The following is a 13316-nucleotide window of genomic DNA, read 5'->3' as shown; positions in this document are numbered from 1 at the left end:
TTGTTCTTAAACACGTGAGGGGTACCTGGCTGGCTCAGTCAGTGGAACATGTGACTCTTGATCTCAGGGTTCTGGGTTCGAGCCCCACATTGGATGCAGACATTACTTTAAAAAATAAAATCGAAGGGTGTCTGGGTGGCTCAGTTGGTTAAGCAACTGCCTTCGGCTCAGGTCATGATCCTAGAGTCCCAGGATCTAGTCCTGCGTCGGGCTCCCTGCTCAGCAGGGAGTCTGCTTCTCCCTCTGACCCTCCCCCCTCTTGTGCTTTCTGTCTCTCACTCTCTCTCAAATAAATAAATAAAATCTTAAATAAATAAATAAAATAAATTCTAAATAAAAAATGTGAAAGATCAGCGGCTATGCTTACAATAGGATAAATGTATATATGAAAAGCACACCAAAGTACTTTTTTCACCTATCAGATTCACAAAATTTTATTTTATTTTATTTATTTTTTAAAAAATGTTTTATTTATTTATTTGACGAGAGAGATAGCGAGAGAGGGAACACAAGCAGGGAGAGTGTGAGAGGGAGAAGCAGGCTTCCCACCGAGCAGGGAACCCAATGCGGGGCTCAATCCCAGGACCCTGGGATCATGACCCCGAGCTGAAGGCAGACGCTTAACCGCTAAGCAACCCAGGTGCCCCCAGACTAGCAAAATTTTAAAAGTTGAATAATCAGTATACATCTTTGGGATAGTGTAGGAAAATAGGCACTCGCAGATTGCTGGTAGAAATGTAAATTTTTACAGTCTCTACGATGAGCAAGTTGTCAGTAACTGGCAAAATGATAAATACGCATCCCTTTGATTCATCAGTTCTGTTTCTAGGCATTTTATTTTATAGATATATGAAATTTTATTTTATCAATATATGAAATAATGTAAGTACAGGTTTACTTATTACAGCAAAACTTTGGAAACAATCCCTATCAAGAGGGATCTGGTTAAAGTATGGAATATCCATACAAGTAAATACAATGCAGCCATAAGCAAGAATGAGGAAGCTGTTTATGTATTGATAGAGAAGGCTCGTAAAAATAAACTTTATGGGAAAAAAGCAAAATATGGTACAATGTGGGGGCACCTGGGTGGCTCAGTCGGTTAGGCATCTGCCTTCAGCTCAGGTCATGATCCCAGGGTCCTGGGATCGAGCCCCGCATCCGGCTCCCTGCTCAGCGGGGAGTCTGCTTCTCCATCTCCCTCTGCCACTCCTTCTGCTTGTGCTCTCTCTCTCTCTCTCTCTCTGTCAAATAAATAAATAAAATCTTTAAAAATATATATGGTAAAGTGTGAAAAGTATGTTATAATCTGTGTAGGTAAAGGAAAAATAGTATTTGCCTGTGTATGCCCACATCTCTGGAAGGATGCAAGAGACTGTGCTTGTCTCTAGTGAGGGTAACTAGGTAACTGGGTATGGAGGGGAGAGGAAATCTTTTCACTATAAACCTCATTTCCTTTTAAAGTTTTGAACAATGTGAATGAACTGCCTATTGACGCAAATGAACAAACCTTTTAGAATCTCCAAAAGTAGAAAAGAGAGTTTTATTCGAGCCAAAGTTAAAACAGATGCCTGGAGAAACCTGCTCTTCACAGGGAAGAAAGGGTTCTGGAGAATGAATGGATTTTACAGGTTATATACTTTTTACATCTTATAAAAGCTCAAAAGGTTATAGATTAGCATATAGGCAGGAATCACGAGTTCTATTGTAAAGGAATGCAGGAAATGGGAGCATTGAGTGATATCTCCAGGACAAAATGGTTTTCCTTTAGGTGACTCATTCACAAAACAGATGTATAATGCCTGTGTGGCTGGCCATAAATTAGGCTTTTGATTTGAACAAAGTATATATATAGTCATGTTCACTTAGAAAGAAATCTAAAATGGTTTTCCTTGTATATCAGGCCTTTAGAGGGTTTTTCTCTCATCAACCTCTTAAAAAATGAATAACATTTAGGGGCGCCTGGGTGGCTCAGTCATTAAGCGTCTGCCTTCGGCTCAGGTCATGATTCCAGGGTCCTGGGATCGAGCCCCCCATCGGGCTCCCTGCTCGGCAGAGAGCCTGCTTCTCCCTCTACCACTCCCCCTGCTTGTGTTCCCTCTCTCGCTGTCTCTCTCTCCATCAAATAAATAAATAAATAAAATCTTTACAAAAAAAAAAAATGAATAACATTTAAAATTTAAAATATTCGGGGCACCTGGGTGGCTCAGTTGGTTAAGTGTCTGCCTTCGGCTCAGGTCATGATCCCGGGGTCCTGGGATCGAGTCCCACATCGGGCTCCCTGCTTAGCGTGAAGCCTGCTTCTCCCTCTGCCTGCTGCCCCCCCTGCTTGTGCTCTCTCTCTCTCTCAAATAAATAAATAAATAAATAAAATTTAAAATGTTCTTTCTTTAGGGGCGCCTGGTCAGCTCAGTTGGTGGAGCATGTGGGGTTGTGAGTTCAAGCCCCATATTGGGCATAGAGATTACTTAAAAATAAAATTTTTAAAATATTCTTCCTTTAAAACTGAAAGGTTTTTACATTAAAATTTTTATTTCTGGCTTATCTTGGGAAATGAGGCACTTGGCAATAGAGGCCCATGTTCGGTCTTGGCGATGGTTGGCTGTAGTCATGTAGGGGCTTCCCCCTTAGAGCAGAATTCATGCCCTTGCTCATTGTCCTCACCACCCCGTTTCTCCTGGCCTACCAAGCTTCATCTGCTTTTTTCAGCTGCTTGGCCCTGTAAGGAACCCCTACTCTGGAGTCTCTTTGTATTTGCTACTGTAGGGAGCAAATTTTGCCGCCCCAAGATATGGCTTTTTGGCATATTGATTGCTTTAAGCTAGTTATTTTTAAGAAACTGCAGACACAAGAGAAGCTCTGGAAACCAAGTAGAAGTTACCCTTTTGTAAAAGACATTTACATTTAGAAGAGAAATCCTCAGGGGCACTTGGGTGGCTCAGTTGGTTGAGCGCCCAGCTCTCAATTTCTGCTGGGGTCATGATCTTGGGGTCCTGAGATTGAGCCCCAGGTCCAGCTCCACTCTCAGCAAGGGAGTCTGCTTGGGATTCTCTCTCTATCTCCCTCTGCCCCTCTCCCCACTTCCATGCACATGGGCTTTCTTTCTCAAATAAAGAAATCTTTTAAAAAAGGGGGGGTGCCTGGGTGGCTCAGTTGGTTAAGCGTCTGCCTTTGGCTCAGGTCATGGTCCCAGAGTCCTGGGATTGAACCTCACAGTGGGCTCCCTGCTCGGCGGGAAGCCTGCTTCTCTCTCTCCCACTCCTCCTGCTTGTGTTCCTGCTCTCTGTCAAATAAATAAATAAAATCTTAAAAAAAAAAAAAAAAGAAGAAGAGAAATTTCCATTTGTAAGGTGTTTTCCTCTTTACACCAGGAAGAGGCGGATGACAATTTCTAGAGATTTATCAATGAATCAGGCATGGAAGTAAATCTGTGTAACAATTTTAACCTCATTTACCGTGCTTTTCTTGGTAACCTCCCATAACGGACTCTCCATCCCCATTTTTTCTCTTTAGCTGAAGATGGTATTTAAGGTGGTGGCTTTGGCCATTTGGGGGAGTTCCTTAGTTTTCCTGGGTCTCTCCCTCGTATAAGGGAATTATACATGTTATTAAACTTTTGTTTGATTTTCTCCTATTAATCTGTCTCATGTCATTTTGATTCTTAGACCAGGGTGGAATAAAATTTGTCCTCCCTGATACTATATTCCTATCTGCAAACTCTTCTTTCTTCCCCAGCATCAGGGTTTTCCTTGCTTTGTGATGCCTGTGGCCTTTGCAAACCCAGATGTGTACATACACTGTGCCTGTTCTCTGCTCAGGACCCTTCCAGGGGCTTCAGGGTGGAGAACTGTCACCGTCCACCCTTTGATAAGGCAAAACCTTCCTTTGTGATAGCTCCATCATTGACAAGGTGTCTCAGAGATCATCTGAAAAGGAGTTGGGAAGAAATACTTTTCAAACACCGTGGACAGTATGGTACCAAGTCTGTGTGTTTAAAGACTACAGAGTATATATTTATGTTTGCTTGTTAGAGAGTAACCAGAAAGGATACTTAAGAACCTAATAGTTATCAGTTTGGGAGGGAAAAAAATGTGTCTATATTCAGCGCACCCTTTCCAAACTATCTGCCTTTTATTGTCTTTGAGTTACTATACAACTCTGTAAATTGTAGTAGCTGATAGCTTGCAAAATATCTTTATAGACATGCAAATTCTTTCTGTCCAATAGAGGTTTAATTGACTTCCTTTCCACCACCCCATTGGAAAACCAGTTTTGCCTTTATTTACATATTTATTTCAATACTCTTGATCTAGAAATGTGTCTGTTTTCAGATTCAGTGATTCTAACATCTGGCTGGTTCCCTCATTGATTAATGAGTAGAATGAAATCTTTAATATGCGTCCATTTTATATCTCTATGAGTCATGATTTTGCCTTTTTCTAGAAACTACCTTTAAACAGTTGTAGACTAACCTGGAAGGATGCTTAAGAAACTGATGAGTGGGGGTGCTTGGGTGGCTCAGTTCCTTGGGCGATTGACTTTGGCTAATGTCCTGATCTCAGAGTCCTGGGATAGAGCCCTGTGTCAGGCTCCCTGCTCAGTGGGGAATCAGCTTCTCCTTCTCCCTCTGCCCTCACTCCCCACTCGTGCTCTCTCTCTCTTTCTCCCAAATAATAAATAAAATCTTAAAAAAAAAAGAAAAAGAAAGAAAGACACTGATGAGTCGTTCATCGGTTTGGTGAGGGAAACTGTATCTTGGGATGGGGTGGGAAGGAGACTTACTTTCCACTCTTTGGTATCTTAAAAATTTTATCCTATGTGAATAACTAACCATTCAAAACTATAAACAAATACAATGTGTTTTTTTAAGATTTTTTTTTTTGAGAGAGAGAGAAAGAGAACCCGCACACACGCAAGTGAGGGGAGGGGCAGAAGGAGAGGGAGAGAGAATCTCAAGCAGACTCCCCCAGACTCGGGGCTTGATCTCATGACCCTGAGACCATGACAAGAGCCAAAACCAAGAGTCGGAACCCCAACCAACTGAGCCACCCAGGCACCCCTACAATGTGCGTGTGTGTTGTTGTTGTTTTTAAGAAAATTAATGGAAAAGAGGGAAACAAAAATAGGAAGTGTAACCTAGGGATTAAGAACATGGGATTCAGGGGCACCTGGGTGGCTCAGTCATTGGGCATCTGCCTTGGGCTTGGATCATGGTCCCAGGGTCCTGGGATTGAGCCCCGCATCGGGCTCCCTGCTCAGCGGGGGGCCTGCTTCTCCCTCTCCCACTCCCCCTGCTTGTGTTCCCTCTCTCACTGTGTCTCTCTGTCAAATAAATAAATAAATTAATTAATTAATTAATCTTAAAAAAAAAAAGAACATGGGATTCAGAGCCAATCAGCCCTGGATTTAAAGCTCTGACATTTTCTAAGTGATTCTGGGCAAGTTACTTAACCTAAGCTTTAGTTTATCTATAAAATGGAGATAATAGTGCTGTGTTCCCAATGTCCTTGTGAGGATTATGTGAGATTTGAATATGAAAATTTCTAGCCCAGGGCTTGAAATACAGGAAGCACTCATACCAAACATGGACCACAGGACTATGATAACCAACATTATCATCTTCATCACCAACATCATCATCAAACCCAGTGTCTCCCCAGTACAGGATGAACTCACAGAAGGGGTGTCAAGCAATTTTGGGTGTACAGATAACAAAAAATCACAGGCTGAGAAAGGTTTTCTTTTTTTCAATTTCTTTTGACCCTTCTTGATCTCTCAAGGACAAAGTATCAATTTGGTGCTAGTAAGTCTTTACTAGCTAAAACCTAACACATCTTAATCTCCTTTTTTAACAAGGACTAAGGAATCACAGAAAGGAGATAGAGAAATTTCAGTAGGCGGGGTGCCTGGGTGGCTCAGTTGGTTAGGTGATCGACTCCTGATTTCAGCTCAGGTCATGATCTTGGGGTCCTTAGATCCAGCCCCATGTCAGGTCCCTGCTGAGCAGGGAGTCTGCTTGAGATTCTCTCTCTCCCTCTGCCCCTCCCCAACACCCCTGCTCGCTCTCTCTCTTTCTCTCTCTAAAAAAACGAAAAGAATTTTCAGGGGGCAGAATCTGCTAGAAGTTAGTAACATCATTCTGTTTTCATTGTGTTTCTTTTATAGGTACATTCATTCCAGGGCTGCATTCTGACTTTCATGGGTCCTAGGCACTTTAGCCTTGGTGGGCCCCTTCCTTCCTTAAAGGAAAGAAAGGCAGCGGGGCGCCTGGGTGGCTCAGTTGGCTGGGCCTCTGACTTCAGCTCAGGTCATAATCTCAGGGTCCTGGGATTGAGCCCCATTCAGGCTCCCTGTTCAGCAGGGAGCCTGCTTCTCCCTCTCCTCCCCACTCATGCTCTCTGTCACTATCTCTGTCTCTCTCTCTCAAATAAATAAATAAAATCTTTAAAAAAAAAAAAGGAAGAATTAAAAATTATATTTTATGACTATATTGGTAAAAAATAAGAATATTTATTTATTATTGTATTTCTTTTTTCTTCTGATTTTAAAAGAAATTTACATTAAAGCATTTTCTAGGCCCCTAAACGTATCCTGGGCTCAAGGTTCTGTGCCTGGTTAGCCCTGATTCATTCTATTTATGGTGAGTGCTACCGATTTTTCAATTACAAAGGAAAAGTCAAGTGTCCTTTTTATGTAAGTGTATTCAAGTAAACAAAACGAGTCTTAAACAATATTGCATTAGTCAGTTCTGGCCGCCATAACAAAATACCATAGCCTGGGTGGCTTAAACTATAGGGTCGTATTTTCTCTCAGTTCTAGAGGCTGGAAGTCTTGAGATCAGGAGGGCGCTGGTGGAGTCGAGTTCTGGTGAGAGGCCTCTCCCTGGCTTGCAGACACACTTCTTGTGTCTCCCATGAGGAGGTGTTCATGTGTGTCTCTTCTCTTCTTACAAGGCTTCCGTCCTATTAGATTCAGGCCCCACCCTTATGACCTCATTCACTTTGACTACCTCCTGAAGACCCCATCTGTAGATACGGTCACATTCGGGGTAAGGCCTTTGACAGAGGAATTTGGTGGGGGGACGCAGTTCGGCTTACAGCTAATATGAAAGCACATGGGCATGTAAGGATGTGGCAGAAGTGAAAGCTCTTCATTTCGAGATGAGGAGACTGGGGTCTAGAAGTACGAAGCCTCCTGGGGCCAGGACTGGAATTCCTAAACCTTCTGGGCCCTTCAGGACCTTTCGTGTTGAGGCACCTGGGTTCCTCCAGCACACTCCTGAGATTGGGATGACCCTTCCCCACGGGCGGGCGTAGACCATCTGCAGGTGGATGCACCCCAGAGTCCACTCTAGCCAAGCCCCAAGCTCTGTGAGGAAACTACTTCAGATGGGGGAGGGGGGTGTTTCCATCAGAACACTGCTTTAAAAAACATTCTGAAAGGCCAACAAAGGATCAAGTCCCTTTAAATCCAGGCGGCAGCACCTTGTTAAAGAAAAATAATAAAGAATTGAGGGAGCTTTGAAGAAGAGTAAATTAGCATTCTGACTAGCGGGCCTCCGCCAAGGCCTGAGGACCAACTCCTGTCACCCAGGTAACCAGGTCCTGATCAGAGGCGACCTCCGGAGGTGGAGGGAAGGGGCCCCGGCTGCCCCTCCCCCCAGGGTTTTGTTCTCTCACTTCCATTTTAGCCTCCCTGGAGGAGAGGCTGAAGAGAAAAGGCCCGAGGCCACACAGGAACGCAGGAGAGCCCAAGCCACCAGTGGGTCTGCTTTCCTGGTCAGCTGTCCGGGTGGCAGATGAGAATGGTGGTGGGAGATGAAAGTGTAGCTTCTGAAAATGTGGGCAGGGGTAGAGTTCTTTGAGCTGGGAGCTTTTGCCACTAGTCTGAGCTGCTCCGTGGCCTGAAGGGTGGGCCAGAAAGGTCCTCAAGAGCATCTGACTGAATGAAAAGACTGTACTCTCTCTCTCTTCCTCTCTCTCTCTCTCAAAATAAATAAATAAATCTTTAAAAGACTGGACTGGGTTTGAATCCCAAATGAATCCTAAAATGGGCAGGTAGAATACAGTGGGTTTGGATAGGAAGCACCAATGCAGCCCTATTTGTAATGTTTTCTTTTTTTAAAAGAGATTTTTTTTTTTTTTTAAGATTTTCTTTTTAAGTAATCTCTACCCCCAACGTGGGGCTCGAACTCACAACCCCGAGATCAGGAGTCAAGCACTCCACCGACTGAGCCAGCCAGGCGCCCCCTCTATTTGTAATATTTTTAAATTTTTTACCAAAAGATAATTTTTGTGTCCTCTACAGGCAAATGTAGGCTTCAGATGTTAATGTTTAAACATCTTATCTATTTAATGAAGTCGTGTTTTTAGTAGGAAAATGAGAATAACCCAGGTCTAGCGGTCAGGAGGAAAGCAGGACTGGAGAATATTGGGGTGGGAGGGGGTGGGAGAAATAAAGAAAATGCCTTGACCTTGAATTGTTAATGGGCTCCTGGTGCAGCTGTCTCTCTGGAATTTGGGGAAGGGCTTGCTCTCCTCCTCCCCACATAGTATCTTTGTGTCTCTCCTCTCTTAGTCCTATCAGCTCTTTAGAGGAGGTAACAGGCACCACCAGCCTCCGGGAGAAACTGTCGGGATGGGTGTGTAGGAGAAAAGAGCTGCTAGAAGGCATGATACGACAATTTAGTCTGGGTCCTGGGATCGAGCCCTGCATTGGGCTCCCTGCTCTGCGGGAAGCCTGCTTCTCCCTCTCCCACTCCCCCTGCTTGTGTTCCCTCTCTCGCTGTGTCTCTCTCTGTCAAATAAATAAATAAAATCTTAAAAAAAAAGATTTATTTATTTTAGAGAGAGTGTGTGCATGAGCGGGGGTAGGAGCAGAGAGAGAGAGAATCTCAAGCAGAGTCTGCACTGAGGGTGGAGCCCGACGTGGGGCTTGATCCCAGGACCCTGAGATCATGCATGACCTGAGCTGAAATCAAGAGTCAGACACCCAGGGCGCCTGGGTGGCTCAGTCGTTAAGCGTCTGCCTTCGGCTCAGGTCATGATCTCAGGGTCCTGGGATCGAGTCCTGCATCGGGCTCCCTGCTCGACGGGAAGCCTGCTTCTCCCTCTCCCACGCCCCCTGCTTGTGTTCCTGCTCTCGCTGTGTCTCTCTCTGTCATATAAATAAATAAAATCTTTAAAAAAAAAAAAAAAAGAGTGAGACACCCAACCGACTGAGCCGCCCAGGCGCCCCAAAAATTATTTTTAATGAAGCAGATTGAACTAAAATATAACCTGTGTTTTATTTATTTTTTTTTTTTAAGATTTTATTTATTTATTTGAGAGAGAGAATGAGAGTGACAGAGAGCACATGAGAGGGAGGAGGGTCAGAGGGAGAAGCAGACTCCCTGCTTAGCAGGGAGCCCGATGCGGGGCTCGATCCCGGGACTCCAGGATCATGACCTGAGCTGAAGGCAGTTGTTTAACGACTGAGCCACCCAGGCGCCCCATAACCTGTGTTTTAACAGCATAAAATTAATAGCATAAAATTTATCAAATAGTTAAAAGTTATCAAATAAAACGAGCAAAGACAAGTGGAATACATCAGCGGAGAAAACTATAAACTGTCTTGAGAGATGTTAAAGACGGCACAAATGACTAGACAGCTGTAATATACTGATTAATTGGAAGAGTTATCAATTCTCCCCCCAAACAAGCTACAGAAGTCAAGTAATACCAGTCAAAATCCCAGTGGATTTTCTGTTTGCTTTATTTTGTGGAACCCGACAAGCTGATTCTAAAATATGTATAGAAATGTGGGGATAGGGGCGCCTGGGTGGCTCAGTCGCTAAGCGTCTGCCTTCGGCTCAGGTCATGGTCCCAGGGTCCTGGGATCGAGCCCCACATCGGGCTCCCTGCTCAGCGGGAAGCCTGCTTCTCCCTCTCCCACTCCCCCTGCTTGTGTTCCCTCTCTCGCTGTGTCTCTCTCTGTCAAATAAATAAAATATTAAAAAAAAAAAAAAAAAAATGCGGGGATCGAGAAGAACAAAGACATTTAAAAAAATTTTTATTGTTATGTTAATCCCCATACATTACATCATTAGTTTTAGATATAGTGTTCCATGATTCATTGTTTGTGCATAACACCCAGTGCTCCATGCAGAACGTGCCCTCCTCAATACCCATCACCAGGCTAACCCATCCTCCCACCCCCTCCCCTCTAGAACCCTCAGTTTGTTTTTCAGAGTCCATCGTCTCTCATGGTTCGTCTCCCCCTCCGATTTCCCCCCCTTCATTCTTCCCCTCCTGCTACATTCTTCTTCTTTTTTTTTTTCTTTCTTAACATATATTGCATTATTTGTTTCAGAGGTACAGATCTGAGAGCAAAGACATTTTTGAAGAAGAAAAAAGTGGAGGGACGTGGTCTACCAGATATCACAACTTAAAAATGATGCTGTCGGGGCGCCTGGGTGGCTCAGTCATTTAACGTCTGCCTTCAGCTCAGGTCATGATCCCAGGGTCCTGGAATCGAGCCCTGCATCAGGCTCCCTGCTGAAGCCTGCTTCTCCCTCTCCCACTCCCCCTGCTTGTGTTCCCTCTCTTGCTGTGTCTATCCCTGTCAAATAAATAAAAAATCTTAAAAAAAAAAAAATGTTGCTGTCACAGTCTGATATTCACACATCCACAAAGAGAAAACAAAGTTGTGTTCCTACTTCACACCATACCAAAAAAAAAGGGGGGGGGGAGATGCCTGGCTGGCTCAGTCAGTGGAGCGTGTGACCGACTCTTGATCTCAGGGTTGTGAGTTCAAGCCTCACGTTGGGTGTAGAGATTACTTAAAAAAATAAAATCTTTAAAAAAAGTTTAGAAAACAAAACCAGAGAATACGTTCTTAACCCCAGATGGAAAAGTTTTATGAACAAATGCAAAATCACACTAATCATAAAGGAAAATAGTGACATATTTTACCATATTGTAATGAAGAATTCTCGTTCTTTAAAACACAGGATTGATAGAATGAAAAGGTGAACCGTGGCCTAGAACGTATTTGCAACATGTATAACTGACAAAAGACTTGCATCCCCAAAGAACTCCTAAATCAAAAGAAAAGGCCTAATAGAAAAATAGGCAAATATTAGTTAGGATGAACTAACAGTGAGGACAGTCAAGCCCCAAATCTCAGTGCCTTATAGGATCGCAGTTGTAGAACTTTATTTCTTGCTCGAGTAAAGTCCAAAATTAATGTTCCTCTTCAGAGGAGGTTCTGCTCTACAAAGTCACCCACGCCCCCCGGCTGATAGACAGTCAACTGTCATCAATATGTTGCCTCCAAAGTCATCCTGGACATGAGCATCCAGCCAGCAGAGGAGGGAGAAAAGAGAGTTTCATGGTGGGGGATTTGTCAAGGCCAGGCCTAGAAGTGGCTCGTGTCACTTCCACCTGCATTCCATGAGCTCATGTGTCTGCAAGGGAAGCAGGGAAAGGTGGTCTACCTGTATGGCCAGGAGAAGAAAGAAGCAACTTTGGTGGGGGCGCCTGGGTGGCTCAGTTGGTTAAGTGTCTGCCTTGGGCTCAGGTCATGATCCCAAGGTCCTGGGATAGAGTCCCGCATCGGGCTCCCTGCTCAGCGGGGAGTCTGCTTCTTCCTCTGCCCCTCACCTCCTGCTCATGCTCTCTCTCTCATTCTGCACTCTCTCTCTCAAATAAATAAATAAAATCTTAAAAAAAAAAAAAAGAAACAACTTTGATGGACAGCTTATCAGTTTATGCCCCAAGGTATTTCACCAAAGAAAAAGTCCAAATGTGGACAATGAACCTGAGAAAGCCCTCAATCTCATTAGTAATCAAGAAAATAAATATGAGGGGCACCTGGCTGGCTTAGTTGGTGTAGCATTCAACTCTTGATCTTTGTGTTGTGAGTTCAAGCCCCACATTGGGTGTAGAGATTACTTACAAGTAAGATCTTTTAAAAATAAAATGAAATGAAATCTTTGGGGTGGGGCACCTGGGTGGCTCAGTCATTAAGTGTCTGCCTTCGGCTCAGGTCATGATCCTGGGGTCCCGGGATTGAGTCCCACATCGGGCTCCCTGCTCGGCGGGAGGCCTGCTTCTCCCTCTCCCACTCCCCCTGCTTGTGTTCCTGCTCTCGCTGTCTCTCTCTGTCAAATAAATAAAATCTTAAAAAAAAAAAAAAAGAAATCTTTGGGGTGGGTGGCCAGCTCAGGTGGAGCATAGACTCTCTTGATCTCGGGATCCTGAGGCCCTGTGTTGGGTGTGGAGCCTACTTAAAAAAATCTCTGGGGCACTTGGGTGGTTCAGTTGGTCAAGCATCTGACTCTTGGTTTTGGCTCAGGTCCTGATCTCATGGGTCATGAGATCGAGCCCTGTGTCAGGGTCCACGCTTAGGGGGAGTCTGCTTGGATATTCTCTCTCTGTGCCCCTTCCCCTGCTCATGCATGCACACTCTCTCTCTCAAATAAATAAATAAATCTTAAAAAAAAACTTTAGGGTCACCTGGGTGGCTCAGTCGGTTAAGCATCCAACTCTTGATCTCAGGGTCATGAGTTCAAGCCCCATGTTGGGCTCCACGCTGGTCATGGAGCCTACTTTTAAAAAAATCTTAAAAAAAAAATAATAAAATAAAGAGAAGTAAGAAACTGGTTACCTTCTCATTTGGGTCACAGCTTTGTGTAGGGAATAGAGTTGTGATTAAGAGGGGAACAGGATGCTTCTGGCCCACCAGCCACATTCTATTTCTTGAACTGGGTGGTGGGCAGTGGATGCAAACTTTATAATCTTTTGTTAAATTGTATATTTGTTTTATGTAATTTTCATTACGAATTATATGTCACTATAGTGTTGTTTTTTTTTTAACCTTACAAACACAAAGACTAGAGGCAGCCATGGCAGATCCTTATGCATCTCATCGGAAGATGAAAACAAAAGTCTGGGGCTTCCAGGCCTGCTCTGTTCAAGAAACAAACCCTCCCTTTATGTAAAATTCCATCCATGAACAACCAGTTTATGATCATTCTAATGGGAAAGAAAAACGGTGCTTTTTCTGGAACATTATGAGAAATCCGTCATCACCCTTCAAAAGCTGTTAGTAAGAATCTAACCACAACTGCTGTCATTTTCAAATACCTTTTAGATGCTTTTCAAACCTGTCTTACTTCATCTTCAAAATGACCACGTGGGAGAGACAGTACAAACCCCATGTTGGATTTGGAGCTCTGACTCCTCCCAGAAGTTTCCCTTGGATAGTTAATAAACAGAACAGCAGGATCTTCACTCCGGCGCCTGCTTCAGGTTAGTCATTTATGGGGGTTCCTA

Source organism: Halichoerus grypus, chromosome 11 (genome assembly GCF_964656455.1).
Source record: "Halichoerus grypus chromosome 11, mHalGry1.hap1.1, whole genome shotgun sequence".
NCBI classification, from domain to species: domain Eukaryota; kingdom Metazoa; phylum Chordata; class Mammalia; order Carnivora; family Phocidae; genus Halichoerus; species Halichoerus grypus.
This window is presented reverse-complemented; position numbering follows the sequence as displayed.